Below are 17,866 nucleotides of genomic sequence, written 5' to 3' on the forward strand. Positions count from 1 at the left end.
ATGACGTGTGTAATGTAGTATCTTATTAATTATTAATCTGTCTCTTTGAAGTCCAGGTAGAATTTGAAAGGCATTTGGAGAAGACCTGGGCCATTGGAATTAAAGTAAGATAATTCTCCATTACAACTGCCCCAGCCGCAGAAAATACCCGACGCCCTGGCTAGCATGCCTCCATTAATTTAGCACTACAGCTTATACTCCATACTTCATAATGACTTACTCATTAATGATAGGTAATTTATTTTTATTTTTCCACACAGTGTTGATATAGTCTTTAAAAGAAAAAAGAAAACCACTTTATTTAATCTGGTGCTATTCTGCCTTAATTCATTTTAGTCAGTCATTGCTTTTTATGGGCGGCATATGTGGATAGAAAATGGCCTTATGACTCACCTGATCACATCAAAATCCATTGGCCCTTTGGACCAGCAAATGTACTGCTACTGTGCAACTATTTAATTTTATACTAGTGTTAGCCCGTTCACCACTGACTTGGCAGGAGATAGCAGCCCACCTGCAGAGGTAGAGGCTAGAGATGATTCTGCAAGAATATCACTGTGGGGTGACTCTGGAGGAGAAGGAGGAGGCAGAAGCATCTGCTGAAGCCCCGGGCCCCAGTTCCGCCAGCCAGGCACAGTCTGCAGCCTCCTGGCAACATCACCGCCTGCTCTCAGGGGCCCTAACCTTGAGTGCTGCCCTCGCTCCTGCCTAGACCGCCGGATGCTGCACCACCTCCTGCAGCAATCAGAACAGAGGATGGCCCGGATGGAGCAGAATATTGATCACCGACAGACCTGTGACGAGTAAAGCCTTCTTCTGAGCCCATTTTTACATTTTTTTGTCTTGGTGGGATGGACTTTTCTTGTGGGTGGAGACGGTGGGAAATGGAGTCGGGACCAGGGTTTGGACATTTATTTGTTCTTTGGACATTGGTTAGGGATGAGGTGATTGGGTTGAGGAGACGACTTGGCCTGTTGTGAGTGAAAGGGGTGGATTTTATTGTTCAAAATGATTTATGGGTAATAAATAATATTTTTTTTTATTTATGCCTCAAATCTTTTTTTACTTTGCACTGCTGCCATTTAGCGCAGCCTGTTTTTTAAATATAATGAAAAAAATGTATACCAGCTAGCTATACCCTTGTCCCCTACTACCCCCTGTAACTATATTGACCACTAGGTGGGAATTTCCAATTTGCCCTTGCCTAAATTGCCTACAACAACACTACACAGTTCTCTTACCTCAATTGATGAAGCAAGGGCTGCTACCTCTCGTAGTCTTCTTACTGCAGAGTTTCCCCAAGGTGCTACTTTATGGTGGTGGTATAAGTAGCAGGCGAGCGCACTAACAGGAAGATATCACAAGTGATGTCCAACTGTAGGATTAATCACAGTATTATCCATCCACAGGCAACTAGATTGACAGAAAACACAGAGTTAGTGGGTTATACTATTTGTATCAAATGTTTAGAATGACTGAGGCCTGACTACCATCATAACACAACAAAGAAGGCCTGATATGATAACAAAAACTAGCAATAGTTAGTTCTTCTGAGCAATGGGGAGCTAATATTTAATTAAAAGTGGAGTCAGAGTCAAGAGTGGACAAGGTTAAGTGTTTATACAACACAACATAATGCCTGAATGATTATGTTGACAAATGATGTTCGTCTATATCTAAAATGTGGATCACTTTTATGAGTGGGTGGGTTATTGCTCAGGTAATAGAATATCCCGCAGTGAGTTGGTGTCACTTTCATCACATCCACCCCAACAAGTGTGTGATCAATTTAGGGTATAAATAATTAAGGCATACCTCAATAAATTACACAGTCTGGGGGAAGAGGATTAGTGGTTTGATTAATAGATGGGAAAGGGGTTTCAGAAAGGTGTAACAAGGACAAACACTGCACAATGGCAATATATTCATCTGGGTAATGAGCAGCATATCATCATCAATCTGTTCTGGGAGGAAATTAAGGAATGAGTATGACACAATTCAGTTACATGCATTGCAAACAGTTCTTCAGCCCCAAAGACCCAAAGTTATTATTAGATATCTAAATGTTCTGTCATGTAGGTTAAAGAAATACAAATTATGGAGAAGTGAAGTGAACCCCACAGTTCTAAAAAATGATTCTTAAAAGATAAATGATTCTGTATTGCCAAATTGGGTGGAACATCTGCATTCTTCTCAGATTATCCATCAATCTCGGGTGCCAGGCTGAAGTGGTCCAGTAAGGTAAGCAGGAGGGTTTGGGAGCTTATAACTTTTGTGCAGGAGAAGAGAAAGCCTCTGGATTGTAAAACATAAATGATATTGTAGAGTCAAGAAGAAGGACAAAAGGCAAGCTTCATGACAAGTGTACCAATAAGACTCAGTAGCAGAGCAAGAGCATAGTCTGCTGTAAACATTCATTTTATGACTCTTGTGTGATTGATTAATTGAGAAGTGAGAGCAAATTACAACCAATCATTGACATGTGGCTGCATGTACTAATGGCCTGATGAACCTGACAGCTGCCATCACAACATTTAGCCAAGAGCATGCATAATGTGATAACGTAACATTATGTGTCTGTCTACAGTTATTTACAAGAACAGGCCCCCCACCCAACCACACAACCACATAACAGAGGAGATTTAAATTAGAGCCAGCATGCACACTAAGCAGCAATGCATTTCCCAAACCACATATCACCAGTCCACGGAGCAGAGTAGGCCTCTTAGAGCCAACATTATTTTGGTTTCCCAGAAGTTGATAACTTCCTTCTTCTGACTGTTGTTGAGGTAGTCCCGCCCTGAGTTCTTCCATCCTCCTCCTAACTACAATTAATGAATTTGTCCAGCTCCGTCCTGACTCCTGATCCAAACAATAGAGATTAACCTTTAGTGCACTGCCGTTGATGAAGTACAAGAAGAAAAAATGTGAGAATTTTTTTGTGTGTAGATTTGTGTCTGTTAACTAAATGGACAAGACTGGTCTTTAAAGATTGTGAACCAGAAAAAATTAAGTGGACCCGGCAAGCTAAGATTGGTAAGTGTCAAAGGGGAATGGCCAATCACCTTCTATGATCAGCCATCAGGCGACACACATTGCAAATCATAACAATCAAGCTTACAAATGATAGTTGATCAGCCTCCCTCACTGTCTGCCACCATATGAATCATCACTCACAATCACTCAATAATATATCACTCATTGGTGCAATATATATTATTTACCACTTCCAATCCAAGCATAGTGGTGCATAATTGTTAATACTCTTTGAGGCAGGCAACAGATATTGGGCAGTTTTGTAAATCAAATGTTCTGGGACAGTCTTGCTAAGGGACAAAAAAAAAGGATAGGCATGGGACAAAAACAGGCATTGTCTCTTCACAGTCCTTGAAGGGTATGGGGGAGGCTTCTTCACTGCACATTGGTCTAACTACAATCCAGCCTTACATGTGCCTAAAACGGTGGGGCTGCATAAGTCAGTCGTACAAAAACAAAAAAAATATATGATTTTCCCTTAGTTATATCCATTTTATATTTTGGTGAAGCAGTTTGGTGATAAACAATTTTATGGTGGCCTACTCAGTCAAGGAAGTAGAGTACATCCTCAAACTCAGGTGGTTCACCCAAAAGTTGGTCAGCTAACACTGTCTGATCAGAGTCTGACCAATCACCCTCATCTTCCTCCTGTGGGATTCCAGAATGGTGTAATTCAGTGGTATAAAGTGTTGGTTCATTTTGATCGTGGTCAATATCTCCACGCTTTGAGGTGAGAGACTGGTCCTTCTCAACTGAGTCAGCTGCATTGAACACAAACTTAGCAGGCACAGGCCAGATACTTTATTGCCATCCTGCTGAGCTGTCGCCATAGGTGCAACTTTGCATACCGATACATCAATGGGTTTTGGTCCACATAGATCTCTCTTTGGTCATCCAGATACTAATCGAACATCCTCTCAGTGGTCATTGGTGTTGCCACTTGTTCAACCTCTTTTGACTTTACCTCTGCACTGGACTTAAACCTTGCCCACTGATGCCAAGTTGTGGTAATTTAACAGTAATTGGGTTAAGCTTCAGCAGAAGACATGTCGTATTTAGAGACTATCTTGCCCATTTTACGGAATCCATTTTGTATTTCTATCGGCCATTTTGTATGCCATGTGGTCTGTCCTACCTTCCTGTCAACTACTCTTGAAATCTGCCTAGAGTCAAGATATGTTTAGTCTCCTCTACTTTGCACATGCTCAGAAGAGCATACAGCTGTCCCTAGCATGTAACTGTTAGCATGGGTTTACTCCAAATAGCTAACTGTTAGCTCCTCCCACTTGTCGACTGTGCATTTTTTGTATGACCGTGTATGTGCCTAAGAACAGCAGCTTGTACTTGTACCCCCTTCTTTTGAGCCCCTGTGTGGGTATAAAAGGACCCAGCTCGTTCTTCCAGTCAGTGTTCTACCTCATACTATACCGAAGGGTGTTGTGTGAATGTAGTTCCACCTCACGAGGTTTAATAAACTCTGTCTTTTCTATTCCAGTTTCTGTGCCAACTTCTTACTATTGGTCTAAGGACTCTGAGCAGAGACGGGTGAATCCCTTGCACTAGTAGGCCTGGCTGGGGCTTGCTACAGCAAATTGGCGCCCCACGTGGGGCTCATCGGCGACTCGGATGCCCGTAGGACTGGTCGAGACGAAGGATTGGAATCTCGCTTTGGACGTGATCACTGCCAGAGGAGACCCGAGTCTTGGCATCCACAGCATTTTCCCTTTCTTTCTGATCTGACCATCCAGGTGGTGCCGGTCCTCGACTGAGATCTCTTCTGTTGATCCGCTGTGTAGTGACCGTTTGGTCAATTTGAGAACTTGGCAGGAGGAACCTGGACACTATTTCACTGGTAAGAGCCGTTTTACGGCACTTGCTGTAAGTATGACGCCTTGTAATTAGTAAGGTAGTTTAGATACGCTTACTACGACAATCTCCTATGTATTGGGCAAAAGTTTGAAATGATTCTATGTAAAGTTGATATATGTCTTGCCACACATATAGGCAGGTAATGAGGAGATTTGTCTCTACTCCTATGAAATTCGAACGGCGCAACGTACAAAGAGTACTTTAAGCGCTACTTTTTTATAATACTGCATATTTTGCACTATTTTCGGCATGCCTGTTTTTAGCACACTTCGTAAGTTGTGTTGCTTTTGTAGTGGTACCAATTTGAAACTTGATGAAGCACAACTGGCCCCCCGGAGGGGACGCCTAATAGGGATATGTATATTAAATATGGTATTTCGTCCATAATGTACAGCAAATTGTGGAATAAATACACTTGCAAGGATCCTGAGTTGCGTTGGCCTATGCATGGGTCATTTGATTTGTGAAAGATTCAATATGTGGAGCAACAAATGTTCAAGCAAAAGGATAGGCAAGATATGTTTGACTGTGTGCGAAAGTGGGAGAAAGAAGTGCGTGAGCGAATGAAGCATGAAAAGGCCTTGATTGAAAAAGAACAGCGTAAAAGTGTGCATGCTAAAGCCTTAGATATGAAAAATAAAGAGATGAGAGAAACTAAACAAAGGGAAGATAGGGAGCGTCAGTTACAGGTAAATGGCCAATATGCTATTCGTAGGCCTCTCTATCCTATTCTTAATAAACCCCAAGATGATTCTCTCTTATTAGATCGTTCTCCACCTCCGTATATTTTCCCTTCTGCTCCTAATGAGTCAGATGAGGACTCTCCTACAGATCAGGATAAAGCCCTAGACACTCGCTCAATCTTAAATACCGAACGTTCCTCTCAGATTAGATCTGCAGCGCGAAAAGCCGATCGTGGTACTCTCTCTGCTTCTGAACTTCTAGATACTATTAAGAATTGGTCAGAAAAGGAACAGAAATATTTTACTGAGATATTGGCTACAGAGGTTGTTGAGCGATTTAGGAAACATTCGGTGGAAGTAGAGCCAGATGATATTGCAGCTGATTGTACGCAATTACGTGAAGGTTCTTTTGTCTTCTCCCAGATGGCTGATACGATCAGACACTTGGTTAAACTATGTGATGAAGCAGTCCGTTTGCGGGAGGAGAAAAAGGCAGCAGACGCAGCTGCACAAACATCTCGAATCAACATGGCATGAGCTCAGACGCCCGACACAGATAAGAATGTTGTAAATGTGAAACCCATGCGGGAAGCCGCACCTTTATATGTTCATCCTAAAGGAACAGGTACAAGTGATGATAAGACCTCTATTGACGCAAAAGGGTATTTTCTTTATAATTGGGTTTACACTCCTTGGAATAGAGCAGATATCATGGCTCTTAAAAATGCATTGCCTGATCCGCGAAAGAATCCGACAGCTTTTTATGAAGAAATTGAGGGTGCCATTAGTTCTTGTACTATGACTTTGTCTGACATTGATTTGTTTTTTGGATTAATATTACCACCTGATATGTGGAGAACTGTGCGTAAAGTTGACGATCGTGTGGTATTTAGAGCATTGTGGTCAGATATAGAACAATCATATAAAGATAGAGAGCCTGCACAAAAACCGTATCAGCAAATTTTAGATCTTCCAGCAGCTATATTGGTTAAATTAAAAACGATTATTCCCCCTAAAAAGATAGATTGGATTATGTTAGCGTCTTGCAAACAAGAAATAGATGAATCAGTTTCAGATTTTTTCACACGCTTTGAAGAAGCATTCCACGATTTAAGTGGCCAGTCATGACACGGGTAGGCATCTGTTTGTCGATAAATATGTCACAAACCTGTTGCCAGAAATAGCTAGTCGTCTAAAGGTCAGCGAAAGTTCATGGACTACCTCCTCTCCGGCTTCTCTCCTAACTATGGCTCAATATTATGAACAACAGGAATTAGAAGCAAAAAGTAAGGAGGATAAAATATCTAAAGAGTTAAAAACGAAGGTTATGATGGTTTAAGCTTATGGCTCGCCTTATAGAGGTGATAATAGAGGAGGACGTGGATATTATGGTTCGTCTTTTCCTCCCTCTACTCGTGGGGATTTGTCTATTCATCAGTGTGCATATTGCAGACAATTTGGCCATTGGATTTCCAATTGTCCGGTGCTACGTGCCCAGCAGGGTTCACGTGGTCGGGGACAACTGAGAAATCGTTCAGTATATTCAGGGCCTAGAGGAAATACAAATGATCGTGCTTGGTTTGATGCTAATGCACGTGGGCAAGAAGGAGCTAATACTTTTGACAGACGGAATCAATATCAAATGTCCGACTATGAGCCATCTGATTTGCAAGGTTCTGCTTATGCATAGGATTGCCTAGTATGGGGTAAGGAATCAGTTGACGTTCCAGTAGAACAGAAGGGTCCCTATGTTACAGCACATGTTTTGGGTTTTACTGGTCAGTTTCTGGTTGATACCCAACTAGCAGCTGCAGACGTGGGACCATGGCTTATTTTCCCATTGGATACAGTGAGGCGGACAGGGAAGCCTGATTCCCCGCCTGGACTTCCCTTAATCATCCAATTGATTCTAAACACATGCCGGTTCAAGTTGGCGGCAACCATAAACACCAGGCAATTGTATTATTAGTCCTGATGATGATCCCCTTTTATTAGGAGCTTGGGATCGAAACGTCGACTTTTCTCAAACAAAGCCACAAGTTGACCATTGTGTATACTGATTGAGTTTTTGTTGGTTAGAGCTTGTATTATTTTCAAATTAAGTACAAGCCACCTTGCTCCAAGTTATTGCCTGTAGATTGTTTGTCTCACAGTATTTCTCTCCCTCACTACCTATTCCCTCATACTAGGTACAGGACTGTGCCTTGTTATAATTGTGTGTACGTCTATTGTTGCTCCTATTTTACAATTGAACTAATACATTTCCATGTCCGGCTGGGCATGAGAAAAATAAATATAGCACTTATCTAAGTCTATATAATTTCTTCCCTTATTCCTTGCATGCTGAGGACCATTGTTTTTTGCAATACTGTCCTACCTTCCTGTCAACTGCTCTTGAAATCTGCCTAGAGACAAGATATGTTTAGTTTCCTCCACTTTGCACATGCTCAGAAGAGCATACAGCTGTCCCTAGCATGTAACTGTCAGGATATGTTTACTCCAACTAGCTAACTGTTAGCTCCTCCCACTTGTCGACTGTGCATTTTCTGTATGACCTTGTATGTGCCTAAGAACAGCAGCTTGTACTTGTACCGCCTTCTTTTGAGCCCCTGTGTGGGTATAAAAGGACCCAGCTCCTTCCAGTCAGTGTGCTACCTCATACTATACCCAAGGGTGTTGTGTGAATGTAGTTCCACCTCATGAGGTTTAATAAACTCTGTCTTTTCTATTCCAGTTTCTGTGCCAACTTCTTACTATTGGTCTAAGGACTCTGAGCAGAGAAGGGCGAATCCCTTGCACTAGTAGGCCTGGCTGGGGCTTTGCTACAGCAAAGTCAATTCAGAGGTTGTGGATGACTCTTGCGTTATTGTTGCGACTGGTGTTCTTGTCGCTGATGTTGGCTGCTGTGAGACATCATGACGGCCCATTCTGGAAGGTGAAGGTAGCACACTAGAACATCTTCCCATGAGTGAGACTCTATGTTCCAGCATTTCTTCTTCCAGGTCTCTGGCTAGCTCAGCAATCCACATCTTTTTTTTTTACATTTCTTTATTAACAATTGAAGTAACATTAAAACATGTTTTGAAATAGTGTTCAGAGCACCACCACAAAAAGAAAGTATCAGGGTCCATATTCTCAGTGGGTCCTTCTAGTTGTGTTCAACAGCACATCTTGATAGATATAATTAGGCCAAAGGATAGTTCAATATTCTTTATTTGCAAAATCCAACTTGAACAACAGCCAACAATTCTTCTAGTTTGTTTCCGGTGTCTCAATAAGCAGTTTTGACCCATTTGACTTCTATCCGTATTCTTACTTTTACTGCGCCAAGCACTTTTCTTATATTCTCTACATGCTATAAAAATTTCGGGTATATTTTCTCTGGTGAAGCTTCTTCTTTAACATGCCACTTTTATTGATTATTCCTTTTTCACACTTCTTCTTCTTTAGCACCTACTATTAATTGAAACAAAGGGTGTCTTTGATGTATGAAATCTCTAATGGATCGCCAGAAGTGGCGATACACATCTAATAAGTGCACTCCACACCCCAACCCCAGGAGCAGGCCAGCTCTGCTGCCTCGAGGTAATCCCACCCCCTGCAGAGACCACACAGCTGGAAGCACACACCTTCACGCTGTCACCCATAACCCCCGACCAACACATGTTATTCCAACGCCGTGTGTGTTGCCAGGAGGAGATGGCTGATCAGCTGAGGGTGAGTTTCAAGCTCGTGGTAGCCAAACTCAATGCCATATGTGGGTGTCTGAGTCCCATAAGGGACCACTTACAGTCCCTAAGGGACACCCACTGTTCGCATTATGCTCTCCGACAATCCACGGCTGACAACGCTGGGGCCATTACTCGGATTCAAGAACTGTCTAATCAGACAGGCTCTAGAGATGACATCACAGAGTTGGCCCAGATGCGGAGGACAATGGAGACCATGGAGCTGGTGCAGGCTGGAAGTATGGCTGCCACGGCGAAACACCAGCGAGATGTAGCTGAGATCTTCCATGCCCTGCAGATCCTCATCTTGCCATTGCTGCCTCTGAGCCTGTCCCAGCTAACTGCTGCAGGAACTTCGACACACACATCCCGACCACTGATGTGTCAGTGGTACACAGTGATTCAGCCCTAACACCTTCGCGCCCTGATGCATCAGTGGCACACAGTGATGCAGCCATTACACCACCACACACCTGACACACCAGACACAGAAGACATATCAGAGGAGTAAGATGTGGATGCTAATGACTGTGTGAGGAAGGAGGTAGTAGCATCCATCCCTGCCATATGGCCTGTCCCTGCCTGGGTCAGCCCTATGCATCATGCCCTGGGACAACACCCATATGTAATCAACGGGAGAGTAAGGGTATGAGAGGCCACTCTTCAACCCCTGTTTATCAAATTACAACAACAAAAGAGTGACTATTAATGTGAATTCACAAGTGACAGTGTCCCTACCTAATGGAAAACACAATATGGAAAGAAATATGCTTACGTATGAGGTCAACAGACTGGAAAAGAAGGAAAGAAAAAACTAATTTCTTAAAAGAACCCTCACTCACCCTAGTGGTGACATGCTTCATCATGGGGTTCCCACAGGAGGGACCGAATGCCCCCACTGTGTGCTGCGACGCCTGCGATTGCAGCGGAGCGGGTTTTTTTTTAAATGTATTCTGGTAAAGTCAGTGTTTAGTGATGTGAGTGTGTGTTTAAAAGATCACAGCTGGACCCAAAAAAACTTTATTAGTGGACCAGCTGCTCAGATTAAAAAACGGTGAGGCCACATGGTGGTTTTTATTAGAGCCCCAGTGTCCTGGTGTAGATGGTCAACATGTTTCTGCTGTTTGATGCGTGTTATGCTCAGCTTTCTTCAGGACCAGTATATAGAAAAAGAAGAAAGTCCCCCGGGGGTCCACGCTGGCTAAGGCGTGTCCACTCCGTGGGGACACAAATGTAAAAACAAGGATACAAATCTTTCCTTATTTAACTCACGGTTTTACCCGCAGCAAGTACTCCTGGAATTCGCCTGGAGACTATCTGTGAATCAACAAAAAGACACACATAAACATTATGTATATAGCAAGCAGTCTTATCGATCAGAGGTGTCAGAACCCTATGAATCAGAGGAATACTATTCCCTTCAAGGACTCTTTCTTCCATTGTACACACCTTTAAATTGACTGTATTTCAGCCGCTATCTACAGATGAAACTTATTGTATTATAGGTCATGTGGAATCCGAGACGTACATCCTGAATTCATGGTAGCAATTCGCCCCTATATCTATCAAGGAGTCGTATCTTAAAAATTTAAACCAATGCATTACCCCTTTAAAAAAAGATCAAGCACCCTACTCAAAGGGTCGGATGATCTGCAGTCATAGACAAATCACAGATATAGCCTTAAGTCAAACATACAACCACTTACGTAGCTCACAAATCAAGCGTGCCACATGGACTATCAGTGTGGCAATCTCTTCACGTTGTGCTCCTTCTGAAAAAGAGAGCAAGACAGAATGCCGGTATCAGTGTAACCACGCTACCATGACCCATCTAAACACCCTTCCGTCTTTCTGAAAAGAGAGCACTTACTTAAGACACAACAACTCGCCGCCAGCAACCTAGATTCAGGGCCACTGTAGTCCGGATATTGCTCGCAATGCAAACACCACAGTATTTTGTCGGAAAACCCGGACACGTGATCCATCCGGGTGTCACGTGGTCTGGGCCGTCGTATGCTGGGCGGGCGCAAACAGCCAGTTTGACCGTAACTCAAAATTAATTTTTAGAATTACAAAGTGAGCTGTGATGTTAAGAAAGCGTCAATTTGATACCAGTATACAACCAGTGAGTTAGATATCAATACTATATTCGATATCAAAGAATAGTATTTCGGGAAAAGTTCACTTCCGGTGGACGATCTAGAAACACTGGACCGTTAACTTAACCTCTCTGGTGAACAAAGCGCAAAACTTTATTAGTCCACTGTCCTGCATTAAAAGAAGAGCAACCTCAGCTGTTCTCCCCATGATTTTGGAAAAAGACAAATTAGGGAGCAAGTTCTTAATAGTCCTACGTTCTCTTAGAAACTGAGCAGATTATAGTTGACAGTATTTTGTTAGCAATAATTGATACAGATTGCTACAAATTGCCACCAGTAGCCGAAATATATCTCGCTGTCACATAGACATTTATCTCGGGTATCTGCTGTTCTCTGTTGTCACAAAAAACATAGTAGCCGAAATATATCTAGCTGTCACATAGACACTTATCTCGGGTATCTGCTGTTCTCTGTTGTCACAGAAAACAGATAAGGAACTCCACCCTTCGACGGAGTAAACCATAGGGGACCGTTCAGATCGTCTACCACAGTTATTCCGCAGGACATACTCACAGAGTATTTGACATCATCATTAGAACCAGAGTTTTATATGAGGTTGTTTTATGGGCTTTAGCAGCAACTCAAAATACGCAAGGAAACAATTATGGCTTGTCAGCGTCTCAGAACACTGCCCCATGGTATATCATCATTCAGACCGTTAAGATGAGTCGACAGGCGATGCACCCACCTCTGTTCCTTTTCAAAGAGGCTATTTTCAGTACCATGCTGTAAATGCTCGATCACTGTCCAATGGATCTCGTTGGGGGAATGTCTATGTTCTAAGAAGTGTGTGGTCATTTTAGTATTGTTCTTGCCACATCTTATGCTACTCCTGTGTTCACAGATGCGGAGTTTAACCATCCTTTTTGTCATCCTCACATATCTTAACCCGCAGGGACAGGTTATCAAATACACGACATTGCTTGTATTGCAATTCGTGTGGTTTCTTTATTCCCAAGTTTTACTTGGTTCCAAATCCAATGTTTTAGAGCTTGAGGTAAATGGACACACACTACAACTACCGCAAGGATAGTGGCCCACCACAGGTGGCAAACCCCAGGCATTCAAAACACTCCTGGGTGTTTCTTGTAATTTTTGTGGGCGTGTGTGGACCAAAGAGTCCTTAAGACTCCGGGCTCTCTTATAGGAGAACAAAGGTTTCTCCCAGTTACAATTATTGGATGTCAGAATCCTCCAATGTTTCTTAATACTCCGGCACACTGTGTTAGGTGCTGCGTTGTAAGTAGTGACACAGGTTAATGGGACCTCATTGGTGTTGTTCTTTGGAAGCTCTTCTAAAAGAGAATCGCGATTTTGAATACGAGCCCTCTTATAGCTTCTTGTGAGTAGGTGACTGGGATAGCCCCTATTGTGCAATTTGTCTGTCAGATTACTGGATTGTTCCTTATAATCTTTGACATCACAACAGTTCCTCCTAATTCGGAGGTACTGCCCAAACGGTAGGTTTTCCCTGAGTGGTTGGGGGTGAAAGCTTGTGTAGTGTAGAAGGTTGTTCTTTGTGGTAGGTTTATAGTAGGTCTTAGTTTTCAGTTGGTTGCCTACACGTGTAATAGTCACATCCAAAAACACTACTTGCGAATCATTGAATTCGTGGGTGAACTTAAGGTGTGGATCCCGCTCATTCACCCAAATGAAGAAGGAACATAATGACTCCTCATTGCCCTTCCAGATAAGCAGCACGTCGTCTATATATCTTTGCCACAGAATGATGTTGGCAAAGTACGGGTTAGTGGTTGGTAAAATGTGAATGGATTCAAAATTGTACACATATAACCCTGCCACACTCGGGCCAAATGTGCTGCCCATAGATGTACCAGTTGCCTGTAAGAAAAGTTGATTCTCATATTGGAAAAAGTTCAGTTTCAGGGCTAGGGTGGCACAATCTACCACAAAGGATTTAGATGTGTTATAATCCCAGTGGTTAGCCTCCAGAGTTTGAGAGATCACATCAATTGTTGCATCTTGGGGTATGCATGTATAGAGGCTCTCGATGTCTAATGTTGCCAGCAGACATGGTTCCCCCGGTAACTCAATGGTTTTCAACATAGCAAGCAAGCTTTTGGTATCTCTTATATAAGTGCTTGTTGCCTCTACAAGGGGTCTTAAAAAGAAGTCGCAATACTTCGACAGAGGTTCAAGTAATGAGCCTAAACCCGAAACGATGGGTCTCCCTGGTGTAGGTAGGATTCCCTTGTGTGTTTTGGGGAGGGTGTAAAAATACGGAATTTTGCCCTCTGAAACTGTCAAGAAATCTGCTTCTTGTTTAGTGATATTCCCTTCATGTTCAGCTGTCATTACAAGATCAATTATCTCAGATTTTAGAATTTTCCGAAGGGTCTTCCCTTAGCACCACATAATTGGTGTTGTTACTCAGTAGGCGCCTGCATTCCTGGTCATAGGCACCCTAGTCTTGGATGACTATGCCACCCCCTTTGTCCGCACTTTTTATAACGATATCAGAGTTGTTCTGTAACGTCTGTATCGCTCTGAATTCGCCTGCTGTTAGATTTTTATAAGGGGTATGCGTCTCAATAGACTCAACTTCCTTAACAACGGCCTGCTCAAAAGCCAATATTTCAAGTGGAATACTGTGGGACAACACCTCCCAAGGTCCCCCATAACACTCTGCGACATTCACCTGGACCCCGACATGGACTGCCATATCTGCTTGTGTTACCAATGACACAGCCATCCGGCTGTGGACTGAACTCTTCCACTTCTAATTCACTTTTCATTCCCCAAAGGACTCTGGATGGTCCACTACTGTGCTACCATGTAATATGGGATTGGCATGGCATTGTACTGCTCCAGCTCCGGCATTCACCAGAATGTGAATAAAACATTCTAAATCACACAGATGTGTCATGTATATGTTCACTCAAACATGAAAGTATGGATGGATGTGGGGACATGGATTGCACAATGAGGTACACCCTGGTAAATGACATCAATGTGCATGTTTGACCCGGAGCCACATGGCCAATTAGATGACTGTGAAGGTGTGAACTAGCTGTGGCCTCATTGCACATGAACAACAAACTTGCAACCCCCAAACATAGGCACACGTCCATTCATTAAATAGGGCTGTTTGTGGAAATGACAAAATCAGTAGCAGGCCAGAAGTGGAGTCCCCATCACATGTGACAACTGAACGTCTCTTCGCGTACCCACTCACACACGTCTGTGTGAACACAGTCTGTTTTGATATATAACATTGCTCTACATGGCCAGTAGTTGGACACCATACTCACATTGCTGAAGACACGTAGGTGCACAGGTCTGACAGAAACTATCCCAAACACAATGTCTGGCTCACAGAGGTGGAGCTGTCAAATGGGACCCACCCCCATTGTCCAGGCATCAGTCAGTCCCTTCCTGTGTACGGACAATGCTCGTTGAGGCACACCATTTGTCATTTTAGTCAACACTCATCACAGTTGAACACTAGTGAAGTTGCGTTGACTTTATTAGCATGTGTCTGTCAGTACGGGCAAGGCAAGGGCCACTACATGCAGACAAATGCTTAAGACAGGCAGCATGGGAACATGTTGAGGTGCAAGAAATGGTGAGGCAAAAATGAACACAATTCATTACAGATGGCAACCCACTCAGCCCACCTTGCCTTGCTGGATAAGTCATGTGATGTTTGGCGTATGCTCAGTGCCCCGTGTAAGGGGACACGACTCACAGCCCATGGGATCGGCATAGTGCTGTACCACCGGACTGTGCCGCCTGTCTGCTCTGCTGCAAGTGAGCAGGTGAAACGGTCCTACAAGGTCACATGTCACATATATTGCCATGTGTGTACTCTCCCCCACCAGTATGTCAGATTTGGGAACGTTGCCAAATGACACTGTGCAGCTCTGCCCATGGGACTGCATCACCTTGCACAGGTGGGTGTACACACGCGTAGTTCCACGCACATGCATTCTGAGTCCAGGCGAAGGCAGACATGTCCACTGTTGTGGTGGGATATGTGAGCATTCCCCAAGATGCTACAAGGTGTGGGGACGTGTGCCATGGGTGACAATCAGATGTGGCTGCAGGAATGTAGTTACTCATCCATGAATGCGAGCGCAGCTTCATAGGCAATCTGTTGCAAGAGAACGTCGTTGACGAGTTCGAGGAACACCAGGGAGAGCCAATCCATTAACTAGTCAAGCCAGATGTGCTTTGTCCATGCCGTTTCACCAATCCGCAAAACAGACCAATAGGGGAGCGCCCCAATGTGGTCACTGCACAAGAGGAGTTGTGCAATTTCCCATGCACACTGCCAGCACATACGCCAAAGATCAAGGCATCCCATGAACTGGTATCCCGATGGCACTCCTGTTCATGGGCCAACAGGGGGCGCACTGTCAAGTCATAATCCAATTCAGCTACCGTTGCCTTGGATAGGCAGACCTCCGTGGGCCACTCAAATGTGCATGTTCGACAGTGGAACCAGGGCTGGACGCAGGTGACATAGGCAAGACAGAAACTCAGATGGAAACTGATTTGAAACACTGCCATTGGCAGTGATCCCAACAGATGCAGCATTCGTGCACTGTACAGTTCCAAGTGACAGGGGTTGTGCATGTGCCCGGGGTTTGTTGGTCTCTTTGCATCGGTAATCTTCAGACGGGCGGCAGGTCGGTGGATGATATGCCACAGCTCTGGGCATTGAGTCATATGTCTGTGCAACAGTTGGACATATGGGTTGTTTTTTACCAATGTGTCTAGGGCATCCCTTACAGGTGTACTTCGAGCAGGGACAAGTGTGTGTGGGGTATGGGCACGTTGGTCTTTCATTAGTGCAGTTTGGGGTGTGGGAGTCAACGTAGTCTGGTATGGTATCTCACGCAGGGTGTGCCAGCCACATTCAGGACAAAGGTCGGAGGTTCGGTTGTCCTTCCACCTTGTGTATTGAGACAAAGGAGCTTTCATACCTAATTTAAATCTGACTACTGCTTACATTTCTTAAATGTGATGTGCCTTTGCACTGACTTTGAGGCAGGGCCTTAGATTTGGGGTGCACCAATTGCAAAACACACGCAGCAGTTGGCATGTGTGAATGAGCCAAGGTCCCGATCGGCCTTGCACTCCTTGTTCAGTCTCTCTCTTTCTCTTTCTTTCTTTCTCTCTCTCCCTCTCTCTATACCTCTCTCTCTCCCTCACTCTCCCCCTCTCTCTCCCTCTCCCTCCCTCTCTCTCTCTTTCTCTCTCTCTATCCTTTGATTAGTGCTTGACACACCTTCTTATCTTGGATATTGTCTTGCAGGCTGTGACTCACAGATTGTCCAGGGATGCCCCACCATGACTCTTCAAAATAGTTGTTTGGAGACAAATTTGATTGTGATATTTTGTTTAGACTTCCAATGGTGAATGAATTAATCAGATTTTCTTTACTCACATGTATGTTAATTGTTGTAAAGGTGGGACATCAGGCGAATGCTATTGTTCATGATTTTGTGATGTTGATGTGCAATATCTTGGTCGGGGGAGGTGGGGGTGCTCGGGGTAGGGCCCGGGGAGGCAGTCCTAGAGTGGTGGCTGTGGGTGTTGTGGTCCTCTTGGATGTCCGCGCTGCATGATCAGTGGCTCCATGGCATCTGCTGTTCTTCTAGTGTAGCTCAGGGCTGAGCTCCCTTTTGTCTGGTGCAGGTTGTAGTCCGACTTTACACCAGGTCACAGCAGGTGTTAGATTCCTGCTGCTAACGCGCCTTATCGCATGATTTGTGATCTTTTCGCCGATCTGGCTGGTCATTGAGAATGTTGCGACGTGGTGTTGTCACTGCTTTTTGCCGGGTACGCCTACTCTGCATCTCATTAGCAATAGTTGCCGGGGTAATCTGTGGCGATGTTTTTTGCGGCTGCTATCGCAGGTAAACTGGTGATATGGGCTGTTTGCACCAGCTTGTTAATGGGGAGATGCATTTATCGTGACTTTGGCTGCCATAAAGTGCTGATAACTCGGCGATAGTTCCTTGAGAATATGCCCCAGTGTCTTTTGTTCATTGAGCATGCCAATTTGACATATGTGTGTTTCAATTTCCTGAATCCTTGTATGTGCTAGCAATATAATTACCTTTGTCATCTTTTCAGTGTTTGTTGTATAACGTTAAACACATGTCCAAAAATGTTTTATTCTGAAACAACACCTTCTGCAAAAGGAATGAAAGTGGCCAGTATATTTTTGCAATATGGATCCAGTATTATGGCACAGATATACTCTTTGGATGACACATCATCTCTGTGCAGTCATGTGTTCTCAGCCAAGTGAAGGATTAAGCTCCGAAGCAAGGTATACACATCTTAGTTTTCATCGCCCACAGCCCCAAACCTGTCACATAAGCTTTTTACCTGGTCATTTATAAGGTACAACAATGGG

The sequence above is a fragment of the Lissotriton helveticus genome, chromosome 2_1 (genome assembly GCF_964261635.1).
Source record: "Lissotriton helveticus chromosome 2_1, aLisHel1.1, whole genome shotgun sequence".
NCBI classification, from domain to species: domain Eukaryota; kingdom Metazoa; phylum Chordata; class Amphibia; order Caudata; family Salamandridae; genus Lissotriton; species Lissotriton helveticus.